Source organism: Pseudorasbora parva, chromosome 15 (assembly GCF_024679245.1).
Source record: "Pseudorasbora parva isolate DD20220531a chromosome 15, ASM2467924v1, whole genome shotgun sequence".
NCBI lineage: Eukaryota > Metazoa > Chordata > Actinopteri > Cypriniformes > Gobionidae > Pseudorasbora > Pseudorasbora parva.
This window is the reverse complement of record NC_090186.1, coordinates 40,703,176-40,720,583: the sequence shown is the minus strand read 5'-3', so window position 1 is coordinate 40,720,583 and position 17,408 is coordinate 40,703,176. Positions and strand designations below refer to the sequence as shown.

General features: G+C 37.3%; 1 protein-coding gene across 3 annotated transcripts in view; it reads left to right on the top strand.

Annotated features, from left to right (window-relative positions):
* The first annotated feature begins 5,168 nt into the window (after nt 1-5,168).
* dtnba (dystrobrevin, beta a) overlaps nt 5,169-17,408 on the top strand; it is a 29,271-nt gene continuing 17,031 nt past the window's right edge. For all 3 annotated transcript variants that reach the window (XM_067418124.1, XM_067418123.1, XM_067418122.1), the window contains exons 1-2: nt 5,169-5,373; nt 13,581-13,623. The gene's annotated coding sequence lies outside the window, so the exon portion shown is untranslated. The remainder of the gene's footprint in view (nt 5,374-13,580; nt 13,624-17,408) is intronic.

The following is a 17,408-nucleotide window of genomic DNA, read 5'->3' as shown; positions in this document are numbered from 1 at the left end:
TCTGTTTAACCCACATGAGGGTCATTTCCCTTTCATCAGTGTCACTTCACCGACTAAAGGACTGCTCACTAAACACTCGTGCGGGTCGGTTTCATGATTGACGGGACACTTTAAGAAAGGAGGGGTTCTCTGATGGAGATCTGGACCGAACTGAACGAGGTCAATTTCACATTCAAGCCCTTATTGTTCCATGCCCCGAGTGACATTTTTGCTTATCACGTAGGCTGCCACAGTGAACTAAAGTAATACAAGTAAAACTTACCATGAGGGAAACGGGGAAAAGGCTGGAAATCCAAGAGGATCAGGTATGAATTGCTCACTATGGGAATGGGCCAGAAATCCATCGCTGTTTCCATGACAACATGTTTTTTGGTCATTGGATTGTACATTTTTCTCATAAACCCCCACTCTCTCACACACGCACCTTATCTCTCTCTCTCACACACACACACACAGGCAAATGAATGATTAATGTATAGGCTATTGTAAAATAAAAATTCTTATGATTGAAATACAACCTAATTTTTGTATTGGTATTTAGTCTGAGAGTTTTTTTCATATTATTAATAAAGCAATGGTGATTTTTAAAAACAAATGCATAAATAAGCGTATTAATTTGACGTTTATTTATGATTCTACATCAGTTCACTGAAAACCACCGAACTTTCAGTGCCCTCTGCTGGATAAAACACATAATGACTAATGTTCATGAAAATAATCTCGCCAGGTTTTGATTTTAGACAGATATTTACATCTTTAACAAGAAGATATCAATATTTAGTGGATAAAATATATGTTACCTGAAAACTGTGTTGCCTGGAAGAAAAAAAAAAAACAACACAAAAAAACTGCCTGATTGACCCATTAATGAAGTGCTGGTACCGCTTCTGACCGCTAGAAGGCAGCACACATTCAAACATGACATGACTGACCTTCAGTGAACACTGCACCATAGAAAAAAATTATTCTATTTTGGCATTTATCTCCTTTGTTGGGACAGAAACATCTTAAACAAGCGTAGTTTACTGGTCTTGGTTGGCTTAAGCTGGACTTCCAATATGGCCTATTCCTTGGTGTGCTAAAAAAGTATCAAAAGTGCTAAAATGCCACATCCAATATGGCGCCCGCCATATTGGAACGGTCAATGTTTCTTCACTCATAGTAAGAATCAATGATGCAATTTTTAATGTCCGCCTTTGTCTTGTTGTATTGTGTTAGTATACCAAAATAATCTTCTAAAGTAGGGCCACAATCAGTACATTACAATCTAATTTGCAGTACATTACAATCTAATTTGCAGAAAAACCTTTGTGTTGGCTTGTTTATTTTGCAGTAGTAGCTACTAGTACTGTGTTCACAGAAGCACTGATTCTCCAACCAGATAACAGGCTTTCCAGATAGTTTCATGTGTGAAGCTAAAGCCTGCTTGTCTGCTCTGCAGATTTCCTTAAATGTAACAGTTTTTATTGTGCCAAACCCTTGGAAAGCTCCAGTTTATGGGCAGCGGCACAGTTAATGTTCAACTCATCTGTGAGGTGAAGAGATTGAAGGGAAACCTTGTTGATCTCTATCCACATGATCACATTCTACACGGGTTCTTGCCCTTCTAGGATGTCACGGGGACACAGAAATAACCTCGCTTCTCATCAGTAATTCATCTGGGGATGTTACACAACCTACAATCTACAAACAAGAAAATATCTTTTAAATAATGACAACATTGAGGTTCATGATTCAGGAAAATAATCTCTTCTTTGTAGAAATCTTAGCCCTGCGGGACAGGTATAGTTGTAGATGTGCTGATGCATTTCTGTTCAAAATAGAGATGTTGCAGCTTATTCACTGAGACAATGATTCACCATAGAGAGAGAGAGACAGAGGAAGAGACCCCGAGACACAACAACAGGAAGACACACACACACAATCACACACACACAAGAGGAGGACTGTGATTAATGATCAGAAATGTTCAAAAGTGATATCATGTAACACAGAAGAATGTTTGAATGGCACTGCAGGCTTTTGCACAGGTCAGGTTTCAGTCACTGATGTACATTAGGGGTGCGGCCAATCCTGAAGATGTTGTGAATGCTGGTGGGTGTGGCTAATTATAAGGGGAGTGGCTAATTGAGAGAACAATGACCGCCCCCTTTGCAAGCTGCTTTGGTTTTTCCCATTACTTTACTTCATTACAAAATAGATAAATTATACTTTTTTTTTTTTTTTTTACAGCAACATCAGTAAATAACATGAATAAAAAAATATTTAAAATTTTGATCTGTGGCTATTTGTAGGCTCTGGGGGGAAAGATCCCAAAGATTTGATTTTATACTGAGGCTGTTTCATTGTAAAAACACACACAAATGAAACAGAACATCTTTTGAACTCGCTCAGTACTGATGTTTACCCAGTAATGATGATTGTTTCGGCTCATTGAGTTCAGATATAAGTTTGGTAAACATGCAGATCTCTGTCATCTCAGTCATTAGTCTGACCCTTGAATCTAAACATATCTCACAGCATGGGTGGGTGAGCTCTGCCTCTGACATCATGCATTATAAACACAGAAGAAGAGTTCACCCAAAAATACACTCATGTTGGTCCAACCCGGTATAATTTTCTTTCTCCACTGAAACACAAAAGGAGATGCCAAAGCCAAGAAACGCTATAAAAGCAATGGCTCATTACTCCAAGGCATACGATAGCGTTATATTAATTCACTAATCATCTTCACCTCTGCCATAGCTCTCAAATGCCTTTCACAATTGTGTTCAATTAAAAATAGTACTTTTAAAACGATTGTAAAAAAGTGTAAATGTGATCATCTGTTCTTCAATTGGACAATCTGAATAACATCTGCATTTGTGTTTCACAGAAGAACGTAAATAATGCAGAAATAGTAATGGAATGGAATTGCATGAGGTTTACAAGAACAATAGTACATCTACTTTATAAGCCTCTTGCAGTCTAAACAAGCACTGCATTTTGCTGCTATACTCACACTGACCAATACAGACAGTTATATTAATAATACATCCAGATATTACTGGTTCAAGAACAACAACAGCAACACACACACACACACACACACACACACACACACACACACACACACACACACACACACACACACACACACACACACACACACACACACACACACACACACACACACAGTATTGAAGTACTTTTTCTTTCCAAGTAATGTTGTTTTTCAAGTATACAGTCCCTGACAAAAGTCTTGTCGCTTGTGTACAAATTGACCTAAAGTGCCGCTGAAATATATTTCTAATCAAGATTTTTTTTTTTTTTTACAAGAAATGGCTCATTTTAATCCCACCAGCTTTTGTGATAATGTTTCAGTGAAAAACTAAACTTTCAAAAAGTATTCTAATATTCACAGCTTGGTAAAGCCCATTGAGTCAATTTTTGCAAAGACATACGTGTTGTCACCTTGTCATATGAGCTTCACCTGTGACTAATAATGGATCAATTAGGTCTCAAGTGTGTATAAAAAGAACCCCAGTACACTAGACCTTCACATCAACTGCAACTAGACCTCTGCAAACATGCCTAAGATTCACCCTGAGACTAAAGTTTTGATTATCAGGAGGCTGAAGACCAGATCCACTGCTGATGTGGCAGACACCTTCAATGTGTCTCAGCGTCAAGTACAGAGGATAAAAAAAAAGATTTGAAGAGACTGGAGACGTTTTTGACAAGCCCTGGTCAGGCAGACACCGCAAGACAACTGCTCAAGAGGACCGTTTGTTGGCTCGAAAATCCAAGGCCAGCCCATTTTCCACTGCAGCAGAGCTCCACGAGACCTGGTCACCTGAAGTCCCTGTGTCAACCAGAACAGTTTGTCGGATTCTGTCTCGAAATGGCCTCCATGGTCGAATCAGTGCCCAGAAGCCAGCACTAAACAAAAGACAATTGAAAAACCGTGTGGCATTTGCCAAGGCCCACAGCATGCTAAAAGAATGGACGCAGGAAAAGTGGCAAAAGGTGGATTTTTCAGATGAATCTTCTGTTGAATTACACCACAGTCGCCGCAAATATTGCAGGAGACCTACTAGTGCCCGAATGGATCCGAGATTCACCCAGAAAACAGTGAAGTTTGGTGGCGGAAAAATCATGGTCTGGGGTATGTATGTATGTAATTGTATGAATCCTTGCCAAACCGCATGGATGCAGTCCTTCAAGCTCATGGAAGTCATACAAGATATTAAATTTGGATTTTAATTAAGCACCACAACTTAATTTGCTGACATATTTTTGTATTTGCAGTAAATTTGTTCAATTTCTGTATAGGCGACAAAACTTTTGTCTTGCCAAAATTTGACCTTTCCGTCTTGATTAAATGATAAATATTTTTTCTGTGAACATTATTTATTTCAGTGCATTAAACATCATTTGGGAGGGTTTTAGCTTTTCATATGAGCTATTTCTAACACCAATGAATTAATTAAAAGTCAGGTTAATATCAGGTATTTCTAGAAAATAGATAAGCGACAAGACTTTTGTCAGGGACTGTATGTACTTTATCAGTGTTCTTCTTTGGAAAACTTTTACTTCACAACATTCCAAAACATAATATTGTACTTTTTACTGCCATACATTTCATAATGAATATCATTTAATACTTAATTACATAAAAATGTACTGTATACTTTTACGCATGTAAAAGTAATTCAAAGTTTTACTTGAGTAAGTTTTAAGTAATTTTTTTAATGTAATTAAGTATTAGAGGTAAGAAAACAACAACTTTTATTTATGAAATGTAGTGCAGTAAAAAGTATGACATTATATATTATGCTTTGGAATGCAGTGAAGTAAAAGTTTTACAAAGAAAAACACTGATTAAGTATATACTTAAAAATGTACTTGAGTAGAAAGTAAAAATACTCCACTACTGTCCTATTATTAGCTAATATAATACAATTTATGTTAAAAAAAATCCTATATAAGAAATAATAAATATTTAATTAAAAAAATCTAAAATAAATAACATTATTTTATTTATTTATTATAATGGCCTCTATTTTGTCATATTCTGGCAATATTATGTGTAATAACGGAGTGCAACAGTGTGTGTGTGTGTGTGTGTGTGTGTGTGTGAGAGAGAGAGAGAGAGAGAGAGAGAGAGAGAGAGAGAGAGAGAGAGAGAGAGAGAGAGAGAGAGAGAGAGAGACCAGTATGGCGTTCACTCAGAGTCGCTCTGCCGTTACACCGGAGAACTCGTGAATGAATCGTGACTCAACAGCTCTGAATCATCTGATACAATGAGAATATAATGAGAAACTACAGACTGAGATGAGAGTCTGATGTTGGAGGCTTTTAACGGGATCAGAGCGGCGGAAATTCGCTCCGGTGAGTCAAAACCGAACTTCTGCTCGTCACTTCAGTAAATCTCCATTAAACACACAACTACAAACCAAAACCTAGAACTGTACACGATAATATACCGCTATAACTGAAAATATAGCATTATAAACTATAAAAACGTGCTCGCATCTGCAGGAAAGAAACTCTGAATGAAGTGAACTAATGTTTGACAACATGGCTGCTGCTCGCTTTCATCTCTTCATTCCTGTAACTTAAAGACATAAAGTCATTGTAATAGTTATTGACTATATAACATACTCATGTAGATGTTGGGGGTTTATTTACATGTAGATTGGTCAAATCTGTTCCTGCGCATGCAACCGTTTCCGTTAAACGAACAACAAACGCGAAACATCCTAAAACTGCAACTTCTTATTCAACGTCAGATGTTCGTAGGAGAGATTTCGGCTTTTCGTGTGTATTTGTGTGTTTATGGAAGATTTTTTTTTCAGTTGGTACGTGTGTGTCGTGTTGTGTTTCCGTTGTCATTGTGTAGGAAGTCAGAAAGAGAAACTCAAAAAATGCACTGACACCAATACCATGGTATTACCATGTTTTACCATGTACAATGATAATAATACTTTGAAGTACTTTGGATTGGAACAGTGTTTTACAAAAAAGAAAAAAAAGTTTCATATTATTATAGCCTGCATAGTTATTTTATACCATGGTACTGAAATTCATGTACCATGGTATTTATTTACATGGTGCTATTCCAGTGTGTTTCCAAAAATACCATGGTGCAATGTCCATAAGAAAACACGGTGTTTCTACGGTACTCGTTTTTTTGTAAGTAATGTATGCTCATAGCTCATTTAGTATCATGGTACACCATCTTTTTGTAAGAATGTATTTTAGTTTTTCTGTTTTCTATCTGATGCTGAATTGGATTTCTTTGTTAATAAGCAGCGTTTTTAACATTAAGGCCCTTACTGAAAAGTTTTTATTCTTTTATGCTGCTTTCATTATGGTGACCTAAAAACACTTTTCGTAAGGGGCTGTTTGTGCTGAAGTGAGATTAATCTAAGCCAGAGCAAGTTATTACGAGCACAGCCAGTATGTGTGTTTTATATATATATATATATATATATATATTGGACACAAGTAAAAGCCAACCAAGTTGATTACTGACGTGATAACTGTGAAGGCTTAGCTATGTGGATAGAGGTTTGGTAGCGTTTGAGATATTGTGCATGTTCATACCAGACCAGAGAGTCGTCAAGTCGTCACAAAGGCAAAAATAACCATGAGAGTATTTTCATGCCAGGCTGTACTTTTGTATGTGTGTGTGCAAGTGAAAGGGGCCCCTGCTGCGCTTTGGCTTCTTAAAACAAAGTGTTTGAAATCCATTTATTCATGTGACCTGTGTAAAAAACACACACACACACACACACACACACACACACACACACACACACACACACACACACACACACTCACAGGTTGACAGAGGTTTGAGATCCGGAATCTTTGGAATGTTTGTCCCCCTCATCGGATGTTCTGCCTACCTGCTGCTACACACACACACACACACACACACACACACACACACACACACACACACACACACACACACACACACACACACACGAGCATGCATGCATGTCCACATCCACAGTGGCATTCAGACAGGACGGCCTCCTCCAGAATTAGGATGTCATAAAATAATCTCATGAACCAGCAGACCCTAAAAGGTGACAGTGTGTCCACATTTAGTGACATCAGTCTACAGGCCGCAGAATATTTTGAACCTTTAACACACTTCTGAAACTGAAAGCACAGAGCATTAGCCTGACGTGGTCATACTCAATTCTAGTCAGAATAGGAGTCTGAAACTGCTCTATTGGGCTGTGATTATGAGGTGTGTTTCAACCGAACCAGGAAAGACATCAATTGGATAGACCAACAACCAATCAGAGCAACGAAGCGGCGCAATACGCTAGTTGTCAATTGTCAACAGAGCTCAACTGCATTGTGTTGCCAAGTCTGCGTTTTTTTTCCGCGGGTTGTTTTCTATGTTCACGGGTTGAAGCAACTATTATGTGATATATAGACCCATGAGTGCAAATTTTAGCAGGCAACCTTGCCAAAATAACACATATTTTACCCCCCAAACACCATTTCTTTCCCAGAGAACCCCCCGAGAAGCTATTGTTTAGGGCTAGTAGTTGGAGGGTTTTGTTGTAAAAACTTGGCAACCCTGTCTGGACACGCTGGAATAAACAATCTTTGACGGTGTTGTAAAAACATAAAATAATTTAATGATACACAGAATACTTACCCAACATGATCATCATTTCTGAGAGAAATAGTGAAGGTGAATGCATATACAAACAAGCTCTCCGTTTAGGATTCGAACATATATAATCCAAGCCCCTTAGATGACGTGGATGCTTACACATCGTCTAAAGCCCGCCCTGATAATTCCACTGGTCCGAACAATTTCTGTTCAGGCATAATCACTCCTCTATGGATCGAGTCCCGACCAAACCGCCCGACCTAAAAATGTTGTGGGCGGGGCTAAGTTTGGCTGGCATCCAGGCTAACAGAGCATGTTACTAGGTTGAGTTCTGAATCATTGTAGGTTTATAATATATGTTGTATTGTCATATATCATTATGTCATACGATTTTTTTAGGTCTACTTGAATAGGTTTTCATGCTTGAATGTTCAAAAGACATTTTTCTCAAATTTGACATGTTGCCCCTCCTTTTGAATAGTGCAGTGTCCTCTGATTGGTCGGCTGAACCAGCATTTCCACACCGTATGGAGCGTCTAAATCTCCTCACTGTCTGTTTCAAGCGTCAGCTCACAAAATGTGTCCGACAAGTAAGATACTATACTCCTAATATATGTTTGTTTCCTCTTTTCATGATCTATATAACCCTTATCCGGTCATAATTGTAATATGTCTTTAGCTGGACTGTCGTGCTCGTGTAGCTACTATCGAGCTGTTCATGAGAACAGGTTTGTGTTTTTGTGATGGAAGGGGAGACTTTTTCATTGAATATTTGATCTTGATTAGTACGTATGTGTGGGGCGGAGCTATCAAAATAGGGGCAAGATATTTTTGAGGGTAGGGGCGTGTTTGTTTTGGTGATTTTAAATATCAACAATTTTTACCGGAAAGCTCCTACCCCATCTTTAATTAACCCAAAAAGGCTAGAAGATATTAGATAAACTATACATTATCGCAGTCGTGTGTCTATTTGCTTTTTAGATGTAGCAGCATTTACGACTCATCACAGAGCCGTGCTGGGGGGTTCTCCGGGAAAAAAAAAGAAGGTGTTTTGTGTTTGGGTGTTTTGGTAAGGTTGCCTGCTAAAATTCTGGGTCTATATATCACATAATAGTCGCTTATACCCGTGGACATAGAAAACAAGCCGCGGAAAAAAACACGGACTTGGCGACACAGTGCAGTTGAGCTCTGTTGACATTTGACAAAGCGTCGCTTCGTTGTTCTGATTGGTTGTTGGTCTATCCAATTGATGTTTTTCCTGGTTCGGTTGAAACACGCCCCATAATCACAGCCCAATGGAGCAGTTTCAGACTCATTTTCTTTTTAGAATTGAGTATGACCACGTCAGGCTAAGCCCTATCGCAGCTCAATCAGGCCCCGACACTTTATCTTGAGTTTACCTTAGGCGGGAATGATTTCAATTGAGGAATATTGTGACGTGTTCATTCCTGGAAGAAAACTCAAGACAATCGGACAGAATCATGTTCAAACAGCAACATTACACTAAAGACAGTTAAAAATATAAAAGAGCATAATACAACCTCTTGAGATATTTTCATGGCCATTGTGGCATTGTTTTTTTCTCTCTCATTATTCAACTCATATTCCCATTATTAATGATTCCGGATGTTTAACTGTCTTTATATTTTGTACTGTCTTGGAATATATCAATTTTTATATAAATTTATATTTTATTGTCATGAGAATTGAGGATGGGGGGGTTATGTGATTCATTCTCATAGCTTTTAATGTTTCTAAAAAGGCTTACATTTCCTAATACCAAATACAACTACTTTCTATCTTGATTTTTGAGGTGAAATATGAGCCGGATGTATTCTTGACAGGTTTCCTTAGTTACCTTCTTCTGTGTGTTTAACTTCTGGGCTTTTATCCTTATTTGTCTCTCTATACGAAATGCAAATAGAGCTCATGCCAGTCCTGTGAAACACAAACACACACACATAATCTCTCTTGTAAGCCTACTCCGTCACTTCTTTGCTGAATGGATGTGACGTCGCAACCCCAACAACTGAGTTTGTTCTTATTTTTGTGCACAGACATTGTTCTCATCGCAGTCTTTCTCTCATTCAGCTCAGAGGAAAGTCTGAAAGGGAGATCAGGGCCGCTGTCCGCGGGAACCGTCGGAAGGCTTTTGTTGTTCTCCCAAAAGGAGATATTCAATCATTCGCTCAACGTCACGTCAGAGAAACTGATATGAGCTGGCGCTGGAAGAAAAGAATACAAGCTCCTCTAACTCAAAGGAAATATCTTCAGATGATTAATACAGAAAGACACTTAGCTGCTAAATATACATGCAGCACTTAAGCATGCATGGTGTGTAAACAAGCAGATGGAGCTGTCAGTTGTGGTCGTCAAAGCAAATGTTACTGTGGTAAATGTTTCCATAACACAGTCATACACCTCTGTTACTGTAGAGAGTTCATTCTGTTTTAAACCAGCTGATTAAATGACCTAACATGAATTAAATGTAATTGTGCACCTTTATTGCATACTTGCATTTTCACAGTTTAATGACTTGTTTAATTATTACCCCACACACAGTTACTTCTATATTCTTCAGCAAACACACATGACAATGTCCAAGTTTCAGGCCGGTTGCCAAAAATAAAAAAATAATAATAAAGGCAGGTGTCCCTAAACGTTTGGCAATATAGTGCATATATATATATATATATATATATATATATATATATATATATATATATATATATATATATATATATATATATATATATATATATATATATATATATATATATATATATATATATATATATATATATATACAGGTTTATATATATATGTATATATATATATATATATATATGTATGTATGTATGTATATATATATATGTATGTATGTATGTATGTGTGTATATATATATATATATACATACATATATACATACATATATATATACATACATACATACATACATACATACATACATACATACACACACACACACATACATACATACATACATATATACATACATACATACATACATACATACATACATACACACACACACCCTATATTGCCAAAAGTTTTGGGACACCTGCCTTTACATGAACTTTAATGACATCCCACTCTTAATCATGGGTTTAGTACAGAGTTGCAGCTTTGTCTGCTTCAATTTTTCTAGGAAGGCTTTCCACAAGGTTTAGGAGTGTGTTTATGGGAATTTTTTTACTATTCTTCTAGAAGCGCATCTGTGCTCAGGCACTGATGTTGGATGAGAAGGCCTGGCTCTCAGTCTCCGCTCTAATTCATCCCAAAGCTGTTCTATCAGGTTAAGGTCAGGCCAGTCAAGTTCCTCCAAACCAAACTCGCTCATCCATGTCTTTATGGTTTGTGCACTGGTGCGCAGTCATTTTGGAACAGGAAGGGGCCATCTCCAAACTGTTCCTACAAAGTTGGGAGCATGAAATTGTCCAAAATGTCTTTGTATGCTGAAGCATTGAGAGTTCCTTTCACTGGAACTAAGGGGCAAAGCCCAACCCCTGAAAAACAACCCCACACCATAATCCCCCCTCCACCAAACACATTTCATGAAGTAGTGTTGTCAAAAGTACCGACCGCGATACCAAATCGGAACTGAAATGTTAAAAATGTGACGCTTCGAGCACTGTTGAGCTGTAATCGTAAACACCTCTGACTGGCCATTGTGCTCACGCGCTCATCGGATGTGCCTGTGATTGGCTACAATGATCAACTCACGGCAGCGGTTTGAAACAACACGGAAGTGTTTGAAAAGTGTTTTGAAAGCGGGAGCGGGAGCGTTTGAAAGCACAAGCAGGCGTCGACCAGCGGACCGGTAGGCTGATAGACACCTACATTCAAACGCTCTGTGTGTATCTGTGTAAGCGCTCCGTGAAACGCGTCATTGATGTATTTTTACAACATGTTTGTGAAGCGCTGATCAAAGTAGCCAATCATAGACCTATTTGATGAGCGCGTGAGCACAGTGGCCAGTCAGAGGTGTTTACGATTCCGCTCAACAGCGCTCAAAGTGTCATATTTTTAACATTTCAGTACCGAATTGGTATCGCGGTCGGTACTTTTGACAACACTATCATGAAGCTCTTTATGCACTGTTCTTGAGCTAATCTGAATGCCACATTACGTTTGGAGGTCTGTAGCTATTGACTCTGCAAAAAGTTGGTGACTTCTGTACACTGTGCACCTCAGCATGTGTTGACCCCATTCTGTTATTTTATATGGCCTATCACTTGTTTCTGTTCCCAATTGTTTACACTTTGTTATAATACCACTAAGAGTTGACTGTGGAATATTTAGTAGTGAGGAAATTTCAGAAATTAACTTATTGCACGGGTGGCAAACTATCACGGTTACGCTTGAATTCATTGAGCTGCTGAGAGCCACCCATTTTTTCATTAATGCACCTGTATGCCTAGGTGTTTTCTTTTTTACACCTGTGGGCAATGGAAGTTATTGACACACCTGAAATAAATTATATGGAGGGGTGTCCTAATACTTTTGTATTAGACTGAGACAGAGACAGGCGGACAGACATACAGTTTGTTAGCTGCTTGTATGTTGAGCTCTGGTATGTAGCCAATGTTTCATAATTGCTCAGCAGTGAACCTGTGAATAGTATCTGGCAGTATTATTAATATCTGTCATTATTAGTCGGTGTGAGTATAGCAACAACATTCTTTTCTAGTTTAGTGTTCGATAGGCTGCGGTGTCAACTCTTGGTTTGACGGCAGATATGAATGGAGGTTCGAGAATGAACTGCATCAGCAGAGGCTAAAATTTGCCTGACCACATACACACACACTTACACACACTTTCCTCATATGGTGCCTTTACATAATTGTTTTCCACTTATGGTGTTTGAGTGAAAGGTCATAAGTTTGGGTGGCTGACAGGAATAGTATTCACTGCCGCCCATCTGTGTGACTTCTCCTCTACTTCCACTTTGAGGGTGGTTGTGGTTGTACAGAGACGGTGTGTTTGAGTTAATTGTGAACAGCTGTCTAATAAGAGCTGAAATGAGCTGCTCGTGTTGATCATGATACAGAATTAAAATTAAAATTTCAATTCGATTTCAATTCACAACAAAATGGACATAATTTTAAATCTAGCTATTGGATGGGAGGTGCGATGTTCTGTTCATTCTAATGAAAACAGGTTGACTTTTCGTCTCTTGGGATTTTAGAATCAATATTGGTTCGTAAAAATGAGAATCAATTAAAATCGAGAAATCATTATTTTTTTTACCCAGCCCTAGTCAGAATACATGACAACTTAATATGTATCTATTTCAGTTGCATGTAAATTTCCATCTATTTGGATTGTACAGTTTTTTTTTAACATAAAGTAATAAGCTATATATTTAAAATAAATAATAAAGTAATAATAAAATATGTATTTGTCATTTTATTATTAAGGATTTGCATTTTATTTTATTCATATTTTATTGTTTTATGTATCCAAGTTACTTAGAATCAGCATAAATTTGTTCATTGTGAAGAAAATTTAATTAATTGAGTAAAAAAGTATGAATGGTTAAAATATGGTTAGCATGTAGAACAAACAATATTTAAATAATCAAAAATGTATGATATTTAAACAAATTGGGTATAATGAGGATAAATATGAAAACATTGGCGTTGTGTATTCGAAACCATTTCGTTTACTATTACAGAAATCATATCTTGTTCATTTATGTGTGACTGACAAATAAAGGAAATGTCATATGAAATGCTGATTGTGCATGGGATGTCACAGGAGCAGATGTGAATGACAGACTGACATAAGTAAACATTAGCGGTCAAAAAAAAAAGACCACAGACAGTAGGTCGAATAATTTGTGGTGATTAATCTGTGTGTCGTGTGACAGTGTGTGACTCAACTGAAGAGAACACATTTCTGATCATCTCACTTTCTTCCTGTTTTCAGGCCTCTTGATGCGCTCTTCTGCCTGACCTGCAGCCGAGATCAGGTAACTAACCCCAGGTGTTTCCTCCTCGTTGTCCTATACTTCTGCATTTCATATTCTAGTTGTATTTCAGTGTTTCATTCTTACACTGCAGTTCATAAGTTTGGTGTCAGTACGATGTGTTTTTGAAATGCATTTCTTTTGCTCTTAACGGCAGAATTTAATTGACCTAAAATACAGTAAAAACAGTAATATTATTGTGAAATATTACAATTTAAAATAACTGATTTCTATTTGAATGTATCGTAAAATGCAGTTTATTCTTGTGATGTCTAAGCTGAATTTTCGTCATCATTACTTCAGTCTTCAGTGTCACATGATCCTTTAGAAATCATTCTGATATGAGGATTTGAAGCTCAAGAGACATTTATTATTATTATCAATGTTGAAAATAGTTGTGCTGCTACATATTTTTGTGGAAACCCATGGCACAGATCATTGTGTAAAACATTAAACCGTAATAGGAAGTTTCATTCCCACAGCTGAAGTTAGTGTGTTTGTGTGTTTTTGGAACTGGTGTGTGTTAATGATTTTTAATGTGTTTGTGTGATGAGTGTTAATGTGAGTTCAGGACACTGGAATGTTTTAGCAGTAAGGTGCCACACGTCTGGGCCGACTGTTTGAGAAATAATTCCCACTCAAGTGTGTGTGTGTGTGTGTGTGTGTTAGTGCAGAAACTCCTAATAGAGTTCAAATAAAAAGATTTTACGGCAATAAAGACAGAACAACAATGTGATTTGGTTGAAAAAGATGTTGAATAAATGAAGGAATGAGTTCTTACCAAGTGTTTGGATGACAGTTATAGTTAAGTTTTGTTTGAGTTAACTGTTTTTAGTGTTTGTGCCTCTGTGTCCCAGGGGATTATGGGTAAGTCTCACCGGAGACCAGCAAATCCCTGCAGGAATGTGTGTGTACACATGCTTCAGTGCTTTGCAGTTAGAGAGATTTGGTTCTGTTCTTTATTAAGATGCAACTGTTTGGGATATTCAGTTGTCTGTGAATGTCACAATAAAGGGTGGTAACCTTTAACTCTTCCTAAGAAAACGTTTCGGACTCACTTTATATAAGATGGCCTTAAAGGGGTACTTCAGCGCTGGGAAGATGAATCTGTATTTAAACTGGGTCATCAATGCAGTAGAAATGTGAAATTATTTTTGAATTTGGTGTCTTCTAGACTGAGAAAAGACAGAAAATGTATTTTTGTCCCATGGGGATGAAAGACTACAATGCCCAGAATGCTTCGCTGCCCTGTGCCATTCCCAACGCCACCAACTTGATTACAGAGACTGAGTTAGAGAAGACACTACAATTAAAAACTGAACGTGTGTGTTCAATATAATGAGTGAGTCACCGCGCGAGTATCACAGCACTGAGCACTAACTGCACGAGTGATGAGAGCTGAGGTAATCGCGACTACATTCGCGGCATACATTCACAACGCGAGTTCAGTCTGGCACGCGTTTCAGTTCATGCCTTTGCAAGCTTAACTTTCATAGAAATTAATTTGAGAAGTTAAAAGACTTACATTGCTCACCATAGCTCCGTTTAAATGATCCTGTCTGCAAGCTGAGCTCTCCCTGCCAGCTGAGTGTAATCTCCCATCCCCCATGCGCGGATTCAAAACATGCGGAAATGGCTCCCTCTGCTGGCTGTAGTCTTTAGCCTCTGGGCAAACATTCCTCCTATGATGCAAAAATCGTCATTTTGCATCATAGGAGGAATTTTTCCAGAAATAAAATGCATAAATCTCTTGTCTCAGGGAGATATGAGGGCGGAAAGCACAATAATTTGAATATTCTCCAGGGTTTCTACTGATACAAAGCCATATGCTAATCGCTGAAGTAACCCTTTAACTATTTTGTACTAACATTTGAGTTAATCATTTGATACAATGCACTTATTGTACATAGATGTTTTTACATTGTACTTACATGTTAAAAAATACCTGCATGTAATTACATGTGTAATTCATTTCTGTTGTTACATTTATAATTACACAGTGGGCACTTCCCTTACCAATAGCTTTACCCATAAACTACCCACACCACACCTGTCCCTAACTTTACATGTATCTCACCTTAATATCAGCAAATGTGTTTTGCAATACAATATGAACACAATAAGTACATTGTACTTACTTTCTGATGTAAGTACATAGTAGTTAAGGCCACCTAATATAAAGTGGGACCAAAATTTCCTGGTTGTTGAGAGGGTTGAAATGTTACACTGGTCAGAATTTCTCAGTTTTTACATTCTTTTCTTCCCCATCCACATTTCCCCCTTTTATAATGTAATTAAAATATAATCAATTAACTATTAACCGAAGCACTTAATACGTGCAAAGGACAAAGGCCTTTATCAAAACCCAGTGCAGTAAACATCAGTCATTTGATGAAGGTCATGGACAGAAACTACTGCTAAATAAATTTCAATACGTTTTGGAAGTTGGTATAGTGTGCAGGATTTCTTTTTCTTGTTTATTTTAAGTATTTAAAATATAGAATAAATGTTAAATGTTAAAATGATGCGTATGTATTTATGTATGTGTGTTTGTGTGTATGTATGTGCGAATATTAATATATTTTTAATTAATTTCATATTTATGTGCAGTTGTGTACTTTTTATAGCAAAGAATAATTACCATGATAATGAACATTTTAGAAAAAACTCCAGTCCATTTTCTTTTTCCATAACGTTTTATAGGTAGTTAAAGTTAGGTTGAGATAACAGTAATTAATTTTTAGATTTTTTTTCATCATGATCTGAGATGTTAAATTATTAGGTACCATTACCAAACCACTTTGATTTGAGATTTCAGAAATGTGTATTTATTTATTGTATATTTATTTTAGTAACAACACAAGAAAAAAATGACAATCATCACATCATAACCATTTTTGCACTATTTGAAAAAAACACTGTTAAACATAGGGTTGTGAAACATACTGTATCAGTGAGTACTAAAAAAAATGTATATTTGTTAACCACTGATAGACACTGCTTTCACGCTCTCATTCGTGTTTGATGGAGCGCTCTCTATGTTAAAAGTTTCTATTTACAGCATGTTTTTACAAGTTGAGCTTGTATGATCCCAATCGTTTCTGTTGAGCATGTGAACGCAATGGCTTATTAGAAGTGCTAGTCATTAAGGCTATGTTCATACTGCAGGCAAATCAAATCAGTTTTTTCAGGCAGTCCAGACTACTAATTGCAAGTGATCAAATAAGATCTGTGTGTCTAGACTTTACCAACCTTTCTGCATAGCTTGCTTTTGTAAACAAGGGCATACCTGCGTATGACGAGGCTTTCAAAAGGGATGCAGGATAAATGTGCAGGTGCATCATCATGCTCTCCATAAAGCGTCCCGTCGAGTTGTGGTGCAGAATTATTCTGTCGCACAGGAAAATACAAAAATACTTGGACAATTTGAACACCGTACAAATATTTCTGGCATTTGCGTCACCAGTTTTGACTTTATCGTTGTGTGTTGCGTTAAGAGTGGCGTAAAAGAATAAGATTGTTTGAAATCTGATTTAAGCAGCCGGACTGAGACGCATCTAAAAATCGCATTTCAAACCACCTTAATACGCGGTTCGAGATCATGTGTTTGTTTACTTGCTGTCCAGACTTTTAAAAACCCCTCTGGATAAAATCTGGATATAGTTTTATCTGAACATGGCCTAAGTCAGTAAGAATCCATTTAACACCACTGAAAACACAAAGGTTTTGTTTTGTTCAACACATGCCACATGTTTAAAATTCCCTTCATTATAAACAACGAAGTGTAA